Below are 14,201 nucleotides of genomic sequence, written 5' to 3'. Positions count from 1 at the left end.
AGATCCTCAGTTGGATTTAGGTCTGGACTGTGACTGGGCCGTTCTAACACATGAATATGCTTTGATCTAAACCATTCCATTGTAGCTCTGGCTGGATGTTTCGGGTCGTTGTCCTGCTGGAAGGTAAACCTCCGCCCCAGTCTCAAGTCTTTTGCAGACTCTAAGTCCTTGTACACACGGTCGGACATTCCAATGGAAAATGTCTGATCGGACCGTGTTGTCGGATAATCCTACTGTGTGTGGGCATCGGAATATCTGACGGACAAAGTTTTAGAGCTGGGCTATAAAACATTCCGACAACATGATCCGATCGGACTTTGTCCAATTGTGTGTAGAGAATACTGATCGGAAAAAGTGCCACGCATGCTCAGATCAAATTCCTAGACCAAAGCTATTAGCTACTAGCCTGAACGTAGTCCCGTCTTAACGAAATTACATCATCACGTTACGTAAGATCGGATTTTCCAACAACTTTGTCCGACCGTGTGTATGCAAAACCGGTTTCGGACAAAATCCGTTGGACAAAATCTGACGGATTTTGTTGTTGGAATGTCCGACCGTGTGTACAAGGGCTAACGCGTTTTCTTCTAAGATTGTCCTGTATTTGGCTCCATCCATCTTCCCATCAACTCTGATCAGCTTCCCTGTCCCTGCTGAAGAAAAGCATCCCGACAACAGGATGCTGCCACCACCATGTTTCACAGTGGGGATGGTGTGTTCAGGGTGATGTGCAGTGTTCGTTTTCCGCCACACATAGCATTTTGATTTTTAAGCCAGAAAGTTAAATTTTAGTCTCATCTGATCAGAGCACCTTCTTCCACATGTTTGCTGTGTCCCCCACATGGCTTCTCACAAAGGAGGAGTGTTAAATGTATTAACAGAATTAGATACGATAGCAAATTGAAGCCATATTCCAGATCACACTTTATAATCAGTTACAGCAAACTATTTTCTTTTTTTTTCTTTTAGGATAAAGGTTTTACATTAAATAAATAAAAGCTGATCATTTTAACAACTTGGCACTTAAACCCCCCTCTGCCCAGGCCAAATTTCAGCTCTGTCACTCTTTGACAATTGTGTGGTCGTGCAACACTGTACCCATATGAAATTTTTATCGTTTTTTTCCCCCACACAGATAGAGCTCTCTTTTGGTGGTATTTAATTGCTGCTGGGTATTTATTCATTTGCTAAATAAAATGAAAAAGGGACAAAAATTCTGAAAAAACAAAAAACAAAACTGTTTCATAGTTTGTTATAAAATGTTAAAAGCAGGGAATTTTTCTTCTTCACTGATGGGCACTGGTAGGTGGCACTAATGGGCACTGATAAGCACTGATGAAGTGGCACTGATGGGTGACACTGATGAGAATTGATGATCATTGATGAGTGGTACTGATAAGTGGCACTGATAGGGGGCACTGATGCGCACTGATCATTGATAGGTGGCACTGAAGAGCACTGATAGGTGGCACTGAAGAGCACTGATAGGTGGCACTGAAGAGCACTGATGATCACTGATAGGTGGCACTGATGGGCACTGGTAAGCACTAGTAGGTGACACTGATAGGCAGCACTGATCTGTGACACTGATTATGAAACATTAATGGGCATTGATGGGTGGCACTGTGGGCACTGGTAGGTGGCACTGTGGACACTGGGTACTGACAGGTGGCACTGGTAGGTGGCACAGTGGGCACTGGCAGCAGGCACTGGTGGGCACAGAAAATGCAGCCATGGCTTTCTGTGTGAGGGACTGATGTCCCTCTGACAGAACCCGGCGATCAGCTTTTTTTCCTCCCAAAAATACCAATCTTCTGTTTACATCACGTAATCGGCTGTCATTGGCTGACAGCTGATCACATGGTAAGGGGCTGGGATCGACCCCCTACTCCGATCTGTGATCAGCCGAGTCTTATAGGCTTGGTGATCACAGAGCGTGCGACGCGTGACCCGCAGGGGCGGGCAGACAGCGCTTGCTCGGTAGGACGTCCATGGACGCCCCCTCCTGGCAATTAATGCCCGCGCTGTAGCCGTCTTTTGGCTATAGCGCGGGCGGCAAGTAGTTAATCATCCCCTGCCAGGGGTAAATGGTTTGTCTCCTCCATGTAAACTGATATATTCTGCTGGAGGGCTTGTGCTTTTGAAAAACAGATTCGCTGGCTGGATCATCAGATGACCATAGAAGAAAGAAAGCCTAAAATAAGAAAAGTAATGCGGCCATCACATCTAAGGATTGGTAAGCTGCAATATACCGGTAATAAATGTTTGCCTTTTGGGGGGGGGGGGGCTTTTAATATATCAGCAGTCTGTAAAAATAGATGAACATTTTTGGAAAGATTCTGTAAAGGGAGATTTTTGTTTCAGGCCCGGAGTCTTCCCTCCCCGGCCCTTTCTTCTGTACTATGCCCGACCCTCTAACCTCACTGCAGAAACTTGATATCAGCTCTGGGACCTGCGGAGTCCCTCCACATCAGCAAAAACACATGTAAAGTAGGTAATATGGTTTTCACTTGTATGATTGACACCAGTGCTTGCAACTCCAAGGCATTCCAGTTCCAGAAAAAAAAAGTAGAACATGCTGCATTTTTTCTGTACTGGAACGCTGTAAAACACAACAAAAACACACTGGAACACATCTAAATGTACCAGGAAAAAAAATAATAAAATAAAGAAACACTGGAAAACACATGTACTTATTTAGGGCCAGTTCACGCCACATGTAGTCCAATGCGGTTTTTTTTTTCTGCGTCAAAAACGTAGGGTATATTGTTTCCAATGGCATCATTCACACCAGTGCGTTCCAGAAAAAAAATGTAGAACATTCTGCATTTTTCCTGCGCTGGAATGCTGTAAAACACAACAAAAACACACCGGAACGTATCTAAACATACCAAAAAAAAAAGAAGAAAGAAACGCACTGGAAAACACATCTACTTATTTAGGACCAGTTCACGCCACATGTAGTCCAATGCGTTTTATTTTTTTTCTGCATCAAAACCGTAGGGTATATTGTTTCCAATAGCATAATTTACACCAGTGCCTTCCAGAAAAAAAAAAAAAAAATAGAGCATGTTGTATTTTTCCTGCAATGCATTGTTCTGGAACGCAGTAAAAAGCATCAAAAGCGCACTGGAACGCACATGTCCTTAGGGCCATTTTAAACCACATGTAGTCCAGTGCAGGGTTTTTTCTGTATCAAAAACGCACGTAAAGTAGGTTATGTGGTTTTCAGTGGCATAATTCACACCGGTGAATGCAGTTCCAGAAAAAAAAAAAAGTAGAACATGCTGCATTTTTCCTGGACGGTACTGGAACACTGTAAAACTTACTGGAACGCACCTAAAAACAACAAAAACGCACTGGAAAATACACATTTACTTATGTAGGGCCAGTTCACACCAGATGCAGTTCCGTTCGCTTTTTTCTGCACCAAAAATGCATGTACGGTGTTTTCCATGTATTCCAATGGCTCTAGTTCACACCATGCAGTCAGTTTCCGGTCAGTTTCTGGTGACTGTATTGGTGCAGAAAAAACAGAACTGCATGGAACTGCATCTGGTGTGAACTGGCCCTTAAGGTTAAGAAAAAAAGAGGGGGAAAAAATGCTCTGGACTGCAAAAAAGCATAAAAACACACACTGGAACGCATCGAAAACGCACATGCAGAAAAACATCTGGAACACATCCAGACTGCGCTTCTATGGTGTGAACTGGCCCTTAAGTAGAAAATGCTGCATTTTTCCTGCACTGGAACACTGTAAAACGCACCGGAATGCACCAAAAATGAACTGGAACACACATGTCCTTAAAAAAAAAGGGGGTGGGGGGAATGCACTGGACTGCATAAAAAACGCACCTAAAATTTACTGAGACGCATCAAAAACACGCATGAAAAAAAGCATCTGGAATGCATCGGGACTGTGTTTCTGTGATGTGAACCGGCTCTTAGATATTTTTTTATCAACGTTTGATTTCAAAAGTTAAACTGTTATTAAGGGCCAGTCCACACCACATGCAGTCCAGTGCGTTTTTGTTTTCTGCATCAAAAACGCATAGATAGTAGGTTCTATGGTTTCCAATGGCATAGTTCACACCAGTGCAGCATTTTTCCTGCACTGGACAGTTGGAAGCTATGTGATTGTACCCAAGTTGATTGATCAATCAGTTGAGTACATTCAGCCTGCCCATACATGGTTCGGATCTCAGCCATCTCCCAGCAGAACCGTCTGAGATTTGAACCATCTATGGGCTAGTCTTAGGAATCCATAGCTCCCAACTGTCCCTGATTTGGAGCAATGTCCCTCTGTCCCTCATTCCTCCTAATTTGTCCCTCGTGTTGATCTGATCCATATAGTTGTATATAAAATGTACTTTTTTCCTTTCAAAAAGTGTTTCCGCCGGTGCTAAACCTTTCATCCAAATTATAAATTGCTGCATTTGTAAATTTTAAAAGCCAATATAAAGGAATAGTCGTGGTAAAAAAAAAGTCCCTTGTGGATTCAATTAACTTTTTTTTTGCGGTTAATTCTCCTTTAAGGGGGTGTGGCAGGGGGCGTGTCCTATGCCTACATACATTTGGTGTCCCTCATTCCCATCTCAAGATGTTGGGAGGTATGGGAAACATGGAAGAAACCAGTGTAGCAAGGGGCTTGAGCAGGAGGGGAGGACAGAGGGAGATACCAACACACAAGCAAACAAGTTGTAGTAGCCCTAAACCACCACTAGATGTCAGCTAGCTTCAGAACAATAGCAATTTGATGCAGTTCATTAAAACCGAACAAATGCATACGAGTGATAGAGAAGGCAACTCAAACTATTTTGTTTTCTTGGAGTCCCCGACGAACCATCACTATGGCAAAGCTATTTATTGTGGATTTTGGATTTTCACAGGTGTTTCTAAATTGTTCAATTTACATTTTTTTATTTTTTTTAACTGTGGCATTTAAGTCGCTACCCATGAAACCCCCTAAATAATCAGAAAGTCCCGCCGCCAGGCTCCTGATAATGAAACATTGCGTCGAGCCAAAGTTACAAATTGGAAGCAGAGCGACTAAGTGCTGCCAAGTGGCGCAGGTGGTGCCGATAAATTGGCTGGCACACCTGGAGGGTCAGGTCCAGGCACCAGCGGGCACGCGTCTGTCTCTCACATCTAAGAGCGTTCATCCTGTTTACCGCGGCGCGGCCCTCGGTGATGGACAGCTCCGTTGTCTTTCATGTCAGTGGAGGCTCCCTGGAGCTCAGTTTGGGCACTACAGGACGCCTCCGCCCTCCGCGCCGAATGTTTCACAAACATCAAAGCGGAGCCGGAGGATGAAGAGACGAGTTTGCTGCAGTAATGAACTTGGAAGAGAATCTGGACCGGTAATCAGGAATAAAATTCATCTTGTCTCACTGCATCTTCTTTCGGCGTCCTCCGAACGTGACACCTTGGCGCGCCCAGGCATTGCTTTGCAATTCTTCTGGCGATTGGAGATCCTTAGAGGGGAGATTGAAAGATCTGACCATCCATGGATCTGCACACTTTATGTCCTCATTAGAATTACTCTGAACCCCTCATCTCCGCGTCTGAGAGATCCCACGTCTACTAAATTAGGCTGAATTCACACATGAGTGTGGGATATATGAGCGTTTTTTCCTCTTTTTTTTATTTTTTTTTATTTTTATTTTTTTTTGTTTTTGTGATTTTGCCACGTTTTTATGTGCGATTTTTAGCTTTGGCGTTTTTGATTAGCCAATAGAGAAAACAATCATTTGTTGCTAGTATTTCAGCTTTTTTAGCTTTTGCATTAGCTTTTATTATTATTATTATTTTATTTTTGTTGGGGTAAGGGGTTAGGATTGGGTTAAGATTAGGGGTTGGGATTAGGATTAAGAGTTGGGTTAGGATTAAGGGGTTGGGATTAGGGTTAAGATTAGGGGTTGAGGTTAGGATTAGGAGTTGGGTTAGGGTTAAGATTAGGGGTTGGGGTTAGGATTAAGGGGTTGGGATTAGGGTTAAGATTAGGGGTTGAGGTTAGGATTAGGAGTTGGGTTAGGGTTAAGATTAGGGGTTGGGGTTAGGATTAGGGGGTTGGGATTAGGGTTAAGATTAGGGGTTGAGGTTAGGATTAGGAGTTGGGTTAGGGTTAAGATTAGGGGTTGGGGTTAGGATTAGGGGGTTGGGATTAGGGTTAAGATTAGGGGTTGAGGTTAGGATTAGGAGTTGGGTTAGGGTTAAGATTAGGAGTTGGGTTAGGATTAAGGGGTTGGGATTAGGGTTAAGATTAGGGGTTGAGGTTAGGATTAGGAGTTGGGTTGGGGTTAAGATTAGGGGTTGGGGTTAGGATTAGGGGGTTGGGATTAGGGTTAAGATTAGGGGTTGAGGGTTAGGATTAGGAGTTGGGTTAGGGTTAAGATTAGGGGTTGGGGTTAGGATTAGGGGGTTGGGATTAGGGTTAAGATTAGGGGTTGAGGTTAGGATTAGGAGTTGGGTTAGGGTTAGGATTAGGGGCTGGGATTAGGGTTAAGATTAGGGGTTGGGTTTAGGGTTAAGATTAGGGGTTGGGTTTATAGTTTATATTAAGGGCGTTTGTGTGTGTGTATATGTGTGTGTGTGTGTGTGTATGTATGTGTATTTTTATATATATATATATATATATATATATATATATATATATATATATATATATATATATATATATATATATATATATAATATAATATAGACATGTTTAAAACGTGCAGCTCTTGCTGAACTACTCGCCCTGCCCCTGATGATGTCTCTTTTGGACTCACCGATTGCAGAGTGCCATTCCTTTTCTGTGTTGAAGGACACTCAGTCTTATGCCGCGTACACACGATTGGATTATCTGGCGGACTTGGTCAATCTGCCCGTGAACCGGGTGCTGTCCCGCCCCTTATGATGTCACAGTCCTGGAGGATGATGGGACGGTGACATAAGGGGCGGGGCATCACCTGGTGACTCCGCCTATTGCCCCATATAAGTCGCAGCGCAACGCATCCCTGTCATTGCGGCCAGAGAGAGCGTCAAGTCAACATCTCAAGGAAGGATAAGAGAAGGCAGCGGCGACAGAAGACCGGGCCACCACTAGTAAAAGAGCTGGAAGAAGGCGCGGAGGCCCGGCAAGAAGAACCGAAGAGGGGGACAAGACCCCCGAAGTCGGAAGAAGAGGAGGCGGCGACAGAAGACTGGGCCACCGCTAGGAAAAGAGCTGGAAGAAGAAAGCGGAGGCCCGGCAAGAAGAACCCAAGAGGGGGACGAGACCCCCGAAGTTGGAAGAAGACACCCGGGCGGCGGTGGCGACGAAGAAGAAAGCCGGGCTCCTCCGCTAGTAAAAGAGCTAGCAGAAGATAGCGGAGAAGTCAATGGCTAGTCATTGGCTACTTCCTTCGCTAGTCCCGTCTACCTGGAGCCGCGTTCAAAATAAACAGACTTTCCTCCGTATGTGGGCAAGTCCGTTCATTTCAAAAGTCCGGCCATAGTCCGGCGGTTTGTCCGTCGCACCTAGTCCACCGGAAAAGTCTGGTCGTGTGTGGGCAGGTCCGCTCGTTTTGAAGTCCGCGGACCTCCGCTTCAAAGTCCACCAGATAGTCCGATCGTGTGTACGCGGCATTACTGCGAGTCCAGGGGCTCAAAGACACACCCCGGGGGGCATCACTGGGATTGCAGGAGAATGATGCTAAAGGTAAATATCCCTAGCAGGGACCCAGACAGCAATAAAACAAAAAATAAACAAAAACATTCTGGTCCAGAGTTGGGACGGTGCACTGCCTCCCCCAGACTACATTTCCCATGATGCCGCATGCTTGCGTTATGCACTGCTTATGCATGCTACATGGAAACTGCTGTACAGGAGACGTTGTCACAACCGTGTGTAGGTTCCACTTTGAAGACGTCATTAGAGAGAGGGGCGCACAGGCTGGTGTTTGCTGCATCACCACTTACTACTCTTACTGTTCAAGAGACGAGCAACCAAGGACGGTGACAGCGCTGTACCTGTGGGAGACCCTGCAAAGTAGAGTTGTCACCCTAAACGGGAAGTTCCATAATAAGTTTTCCATTTTTTGTGAAGTTTTTAAAAGTAAAGCAAGCAGAAAGCAATGTATAGGACATAGTCCTGAACATAATAATATATATTTTTTTGTCGCTTGCATTTTTAGTTACACTTGAATTTTACAACCAACAGGGAAACAATCACCTTCCTGTGAGAGGAGAGCTGGACTAATCTCAAGAGTCAGGCAGTGAAAATTACCAGCTAACAAAAATTACAGCTGGTGGCTTTTGTGGGTTTTTTTTTGTTTTCTATAGAAACAGATGTTCTTTAGCGTGTCTGTCGGAGATTACTGACTGATTCCTTCATTGATTATTCCCTGCATGGAGGACCATCAGTGCAAGAACAGCTCTCCCCAGGAATGCCAATTACGCAGAGGTACCCGTAGACACATGTGTGATGTGTCTATAAAAGTTCCTTTAAGCTAGGTTTGAACTGCATCTAAACTACATCTCCTCTGAAGAGCGAACCACATTTTAATCACTTTTCAGAGTCAATTGGCAATCAGTGAGGAGACGATGAGACTCGTCCTCCACCCGTTTTAATCCCATTTTTATGTTGCATGCACTTGGAAGTGGCACTTCCCAATAGATACAGTGTGTGTGTGTGTGTGTGTATATGTATATGTATATGTATATGTATGTGTATATGTGTATATGTATATATGTATGTATATATATATATATATATATATATATTAGTGTGTGTGTGTGTGTGTAAAATATATATTTATATTATATTACACTACACACATGTAATAGAATCTCTGTTCTCTTTCAGCCTAATGAGAACCTTCAAGGCCAAAGATAGCTGACATCCTTCAATATGTGGTGGGTTGTGGGGCACAGTGGGTGCAAAGGTAATAAAAGTCATTGGGTGCCAGATACCCCTTGGATGTAAAGAGGTTTTATTTCTTTGACAGTCCTTTTTATATTTTGCAAGGGAAAGAGAGTTAGGGCCAGGACACTTCGAGACTTCAACAAGAGGACAGCCGTACAGGGAAAGGCTCCGGCAAGGTGCCACTTCTGCAGGTGCAGGATTGCGGTCTCCTATAGTAACAGTACTTAAACAGTTCCTAAGTCAAAGTAACAGTTCTCTCAGCTGTACTACAACTTCTGCTTGTAGTTCTTCAGCCCCCTTGAGCTCCTGGTCTCTCCCTGGACCTTCTGATTCACTGACTTTGAATCCCGTGAGTTCCTCAAGTCTTTTGCGGTGGTATCTCCCTCAAGTGTCTGTCGCCCACGCTTCCCTGCTGGGTCCCTAGCTTTGGATATATTCAAGCTTCACCCCTGCTGACCGACTCAGTCCTTAGCTTGACACACAAGGCTGCTCTTGCAAATGTCACCTCCGCTGGTGGGGTCCCTTGACTTGATCACTGCCTGAAGTTTCCAGATTCTCCACCGTGCCTGTTTGGTGAGACTACCGCTCTGGTACTTTCTTCAGTTACTCACTGTGGTCCCTGGTAAAGGCGATTGGTCCCTCAGTGGTGACAGCTTCCTTTCTACCGCCAACCATGACAGGTTCTCCGGCCAACAGAACCCTCACTTTTGGTAGGACTGGATAGGTCCTTGCGCGCCTTGGGGGCATGGCCTGGTTGGAGTCGAGGCTGAGGCTGCCACTCTCTTCACCTCTCAAGGATATGTTGGATATGCGACTTCCAGGGACTACCCTTTTCTCTTTCATATCCTTGCAGGGACCAGGACGGGCTCCACCTCCTGTCAACACTTCAAACAGAAACTGTGGATGCATCATCTGCATACCACCCCCTCCCCTCCTTTTTCCCTAGCCTGAACGGCACACACATGCATTTTTCAGGTCACATTGGATGTTGGGAGATGGCGTGGATCTTGAACACTGGATTTTAGGAGATGGGGTGGGTCTTGGATATTGGATTTTGGGAGATGAGGTGGATCTCTGACACTGTATTTTGGGAGATGGAGTGGATCTTGGACAATGGATTTTGGGAGATGGCTGGCTCTCTGATTCCCCCTGCATTGAATTGTGTTGCAACTGTGTACTGTTTACCCTAATGTTGTAAATCACTGTCAAGCTCTTGGCGCTATATAAATTCTGTATTATTATTATTATTATTATTATTATAATTATTAGAATAATAATCTTGACTGTTGGATTTTGGGAGATGGGTGGATCTTAAATTTTGGATTTTGGGAGATGGGGTGGATATTGACTGTTGGATTTTGGGAGACGGGGTGGATCTTGAATGTTGGATTTTGGGAGATGAAGTGGATCTTGGATGTTGAATTTTGATAGACCGGGTGGATCTTGAATGTTGAATTTTGGGAGATGAGGTGGATCTTGGATGTTGAATTTTGATAGACCAGGTGGATCTTGAATGTTGGATTTTGGGAGACGAGGTGGATCTTGGATGTTGAATTTTGGGAGACGGGGTGGATCTTGAATGTTGGATTTTGGGAGATGAAGTGGATCTTGCATGTTGAATTTTGGTAGACCGGGTGGATCTTGAATGTTGGATTTTGGGAGACGAGGGGGATCTTGGATGTTGAATTTTGGGAGACGGGGTGGATCTTGAATGTTGGATTTTGGGAGATGATGTGGATCTTGGATGTTGAATTTTGGTAGACCGGGTGGATCTTGAATGTTGGTTTCTGGGAGATGAGGTGAATTTTGGATGTTGGATTTTAGGAGACGGGGTGAATCTTGGAGATTGGATTTTGGGAGATGGGAGGGATCATGGATGTTGGAGTGGTAAGGATGAGATCTGCACCTTAAGAAACCTGCTGTACGCTGCAGCTTTAGTCTGGATTCTGTGTATACAATAGAGCTGCTCTTTCAGTTTATTTTTTAAAGAATTTCACTTTTGTTTTATTACCAAATTTGGTTGTGCAGAATGAATGTGTTTAAAGAGTAAAATCAGCAACAAGAGGACTCCACTGTAGGTGGAAATTAAAAATCAGACGAGAACCAGCCTTCAACAAAAACCCGGGGCAGTGTTGTAGGGAAGGGATGGGGCTGAAACTGGAACGATAAAGTGAACCTGTCCGCACAGGGTCACTTGTATAGAGCTGCATACCAGCTAAAAAAGAATTGCTATACCTGCCTTTCCAGTGGCTTGCTGCTCACCAGCTGCTGCATGTATTACACACTCGGGTGTTCGGAATACCTGCTGCACATTGTGGTTTTCCCTTACATTGGTGGTCAGTAGGAAGAATGCCATCCTTACAGATAGCTTAAAAAGATCTATTTGATATCTGAGAGTCGGAAATTTCTGATTGCTCAAGGAACCCCTAGCATCCTCTGGAGCAGGGGTCTCCAAACTTTCAAAAAAAAAAAGGGGGTAGTTTACCGCCCCTCAAACTTTAGGGGGGACAGACTGTGGCCGGTGGTAGTAGAAAATGCCTTGGCATCAGTGAAAGTAAATAATGCCATAGGCTTGGTGGTCGGTGGGAGTAAAAAAAAAAGATCTTTAGTGTCGGTATGAGGAATATTGCCCTATCTTTGGTGTCAGTGGAAGTAATAGCCCCTTGTATCCGTGGAAGGAAAAGGCAATCAAAGGGCCGAATCGGGCCGGTGGGCCGCAGTTTGGGGACTCCTGCTCTGGAGGAACCTTATAATTTTGTGGAATCCTGGTTGAGCGAAGCCGCTTTAAGAAGTAACTTCACCAAAATCAGATCTAATCTGATTGTTTCTGCTCAGAGAACAGGAGCGTTGTTGATTGTAGTACTGTGCGGGGGCAGCGCCTGATTCCCGGAGACCCGGACCACTGCACTCTGTGAGAATGACAGTGTGACACTTCTAATCACGCGCTTAGTAGAAGAAAAAGAAAAGTGTTGCCATTTTCCTCTACTTGTTATTCTGCCTGGCTGCATAACAAGTACAATAATCATGGCTTCATTTTGGGCTTTAAAGCCTCAACTCTGGAAAATAGGAAAATTCTCCCTTGCAGCGCTCGTTTAGGCCCCATTCACACCTCGGCATTTTACAGCTCGAAGCTGGAGCAGAAAAAAAAAAATCTATTATTCTCTATGGAGATGGTTCACATCTCCACTACAAGTCGCCTGCAACCAAACGCCTGAAGCTCAAAAATGTTCTGGAGCTTTTTTTGTACTTCGAATCGGGCAGATTGGTACGTTTTTATTTATTTTTTTAAAGCTTCTTTTTCTTTTTTTCCATGGAAATGCTTGATTCAAGCGTTTTTCTGAGTTTTACTGCATTTTGTATCAAGTTTTTGTTTTTTGGGGTTTTTTTTTTGCTTTTTGTGCTCAAATGCAATAATTGAATTAAAATTAATAATAATAATAATAATAATAAAAATAAATAATAAAATAAATTAAACAAACAAATCAATAAAAAAAAAAAAACCTAACCCCAATCCTTAAAGTATAACTAAATTCAAAACTTTTTTTTAGTTTTTGGATAAGAGTGCAGAAGCATTAAAATGCTTGTCAGGTTTTTATTGCTGTCTATGTCCCCGTTAGAGAGATTCACCCTCTCTATTTTCCCTATTTACCATTATCATTTAAAGTGATTAGATTGTAATCTCTTCTGAGCAGGGCCCTCTTAAATCCTCTTATTTTATTGTATTATAACTGTATTGTTTCCCATTTTATATTGTAAAGCGCTGCGTAAACCATTGGCGCTATATAAATTCTGTATAATAATATTTAATAATAAAGTGAAAGTAAAAGGAAATTCAAAATTTTTGGTTGTTCCCAGGAAAGTAATAGAGGGGCAATCTTCCAATGGGGACACTAGTTCTGGTGACCTAGGAGTCTTCTTTTAATTTGCAGGGAATTCCTCTCACTTCCAGTTTGGCTATGGGACAGGAAGTGAAGGGAAATCTCCTCAATGGAACCGAGATGGCAAAAAAAAAACTGACAGGGGTTATAACCCTCCCTACTCTATTCAAAATGGAAAAAAAAAATTGCCTATAGTTCTACTTTAACCCTAATATTAACCTCCTAACCCTAAATCATAACCCTAATATTTAACTCCTAAACCTAACCCCTAACCTGATAAAATAAATAAGTAAATAATATTAATTAAATAAATGAACCCCCAACCTTAACCTTCAACTCCTTACAAAAATAAAAAAATAAATGAATGAATGAATAAATAAATAAAGGCGGAGGAAAAAAGCTGAAAAACGTAGCAACAAATGATATTGGTTTTTAAAAAAAAGCTCAAAACGATTCATAAACACCATACACAAAAGCTTAAAAATGCTCATACAAATGCTTGAAAAAAACGCCAGAAAAAAACACTCAAACGCGGTGCTCTGCTGCGAATGCAGACTTAGTCTTAGGGAAAGTAAAAGCACTTTTGCATACCTGAACGTGCGCTCCCACAGCAGACGGTGCTACCCCCTCCTCTGGTGGTGGACAGTCCCTAGGTGTCCTTACATCCAATGGGGAAGAAAACATTGCGGGTGGGGAAACTGGTTTGGCAGCACAGAGGAGAGTAAGTTTCGATAAGTAAATCTACTTTTCCATGCCATCCCCATCTAGGGGGCAAAAAGGAAGCATTTCCAAGTTTCCTGGAGTTCAGCTTTAGGCTTCGTTCACATGGGGATAAAAAATGCTGCTTTTCCAGGCATTTGACTTTTTTTATAGGCTGGAGAAGAAAAAAAAAAACATTCAATGGTAGCCTATGTGTCCATGCATACGTAGACCTTTACAGGTGTATTAAAAGAGGAGCAGTTTTAGGCTGAAAAAAAATTAAAAAATTACCAGCATGTTTAAAAGAGGTGAGCTTAAGCAGAAAGCACTAGATGCATTTTGGTGTGCTTGCGCGTTTGCACGTTTTAATGCATTCTAATGGCTAGAATAAATTCATTTAATATACATTTTTTAATAAATGAATGAAATTAATAGTAATATTAATATTTAAAAAACATTACAATTTAATATTGAAATATTACATTCAATATTGAAATTAATATTGAAATATTAAAGTATTCAAATATTAAATAAAAGAAAATTAAAAACATTAAATATAAATATTAATAATCATATTGATTTTTCCACTTTTTTTTTAAGCAGCTCTTCTTCTGCGGGGAGAGAAAGCATTCAGAGGAGCTGATCAAACGCTCTGTGTGCATGACGCCTAAAGTTCATGTAAACAATCAACTTGGAAAACAACCCATTCAGTTTGAAATAGAAATGAAAGACAA

At 42.8% G+C, this 14,201-nt stretch overlaps 1 long non-coding RNA gene across 1 annotated transcript in view; it reads left to right on the top strand.

The window, feature by feature from the left end:
- LOC143929541 (uncharacterized) overlaps nucleotides 1-14,201 on the top strand; it is a 186,999-nt gene that overhangs the window by 49,701 nt on the left and 123,097 nt on the right. The gene's annotated exons all lie outside the window — the stretch shown is intronic.

Source organism: Lithobates pipiens, unplaced genomic scaffold (assembly GCF_037356315.1).
Source record: "Lithobates pipiens isolate NorthernLeopardFrog02 unplaced genomic scaffold, aLitPip1_a1.2 Scaffold_24, whole genome shotgun sequence".
NCBI classification, from domain to species: domain Eukaryota; kingdom Metazoa; phylum Chordata; class Amphibia; order Anura; family Ranidae; genus Lithobates; species Lithobates pipiens.
This window is presented reverse-complemented; position numbering and strand designations above follow the sequence as displayed.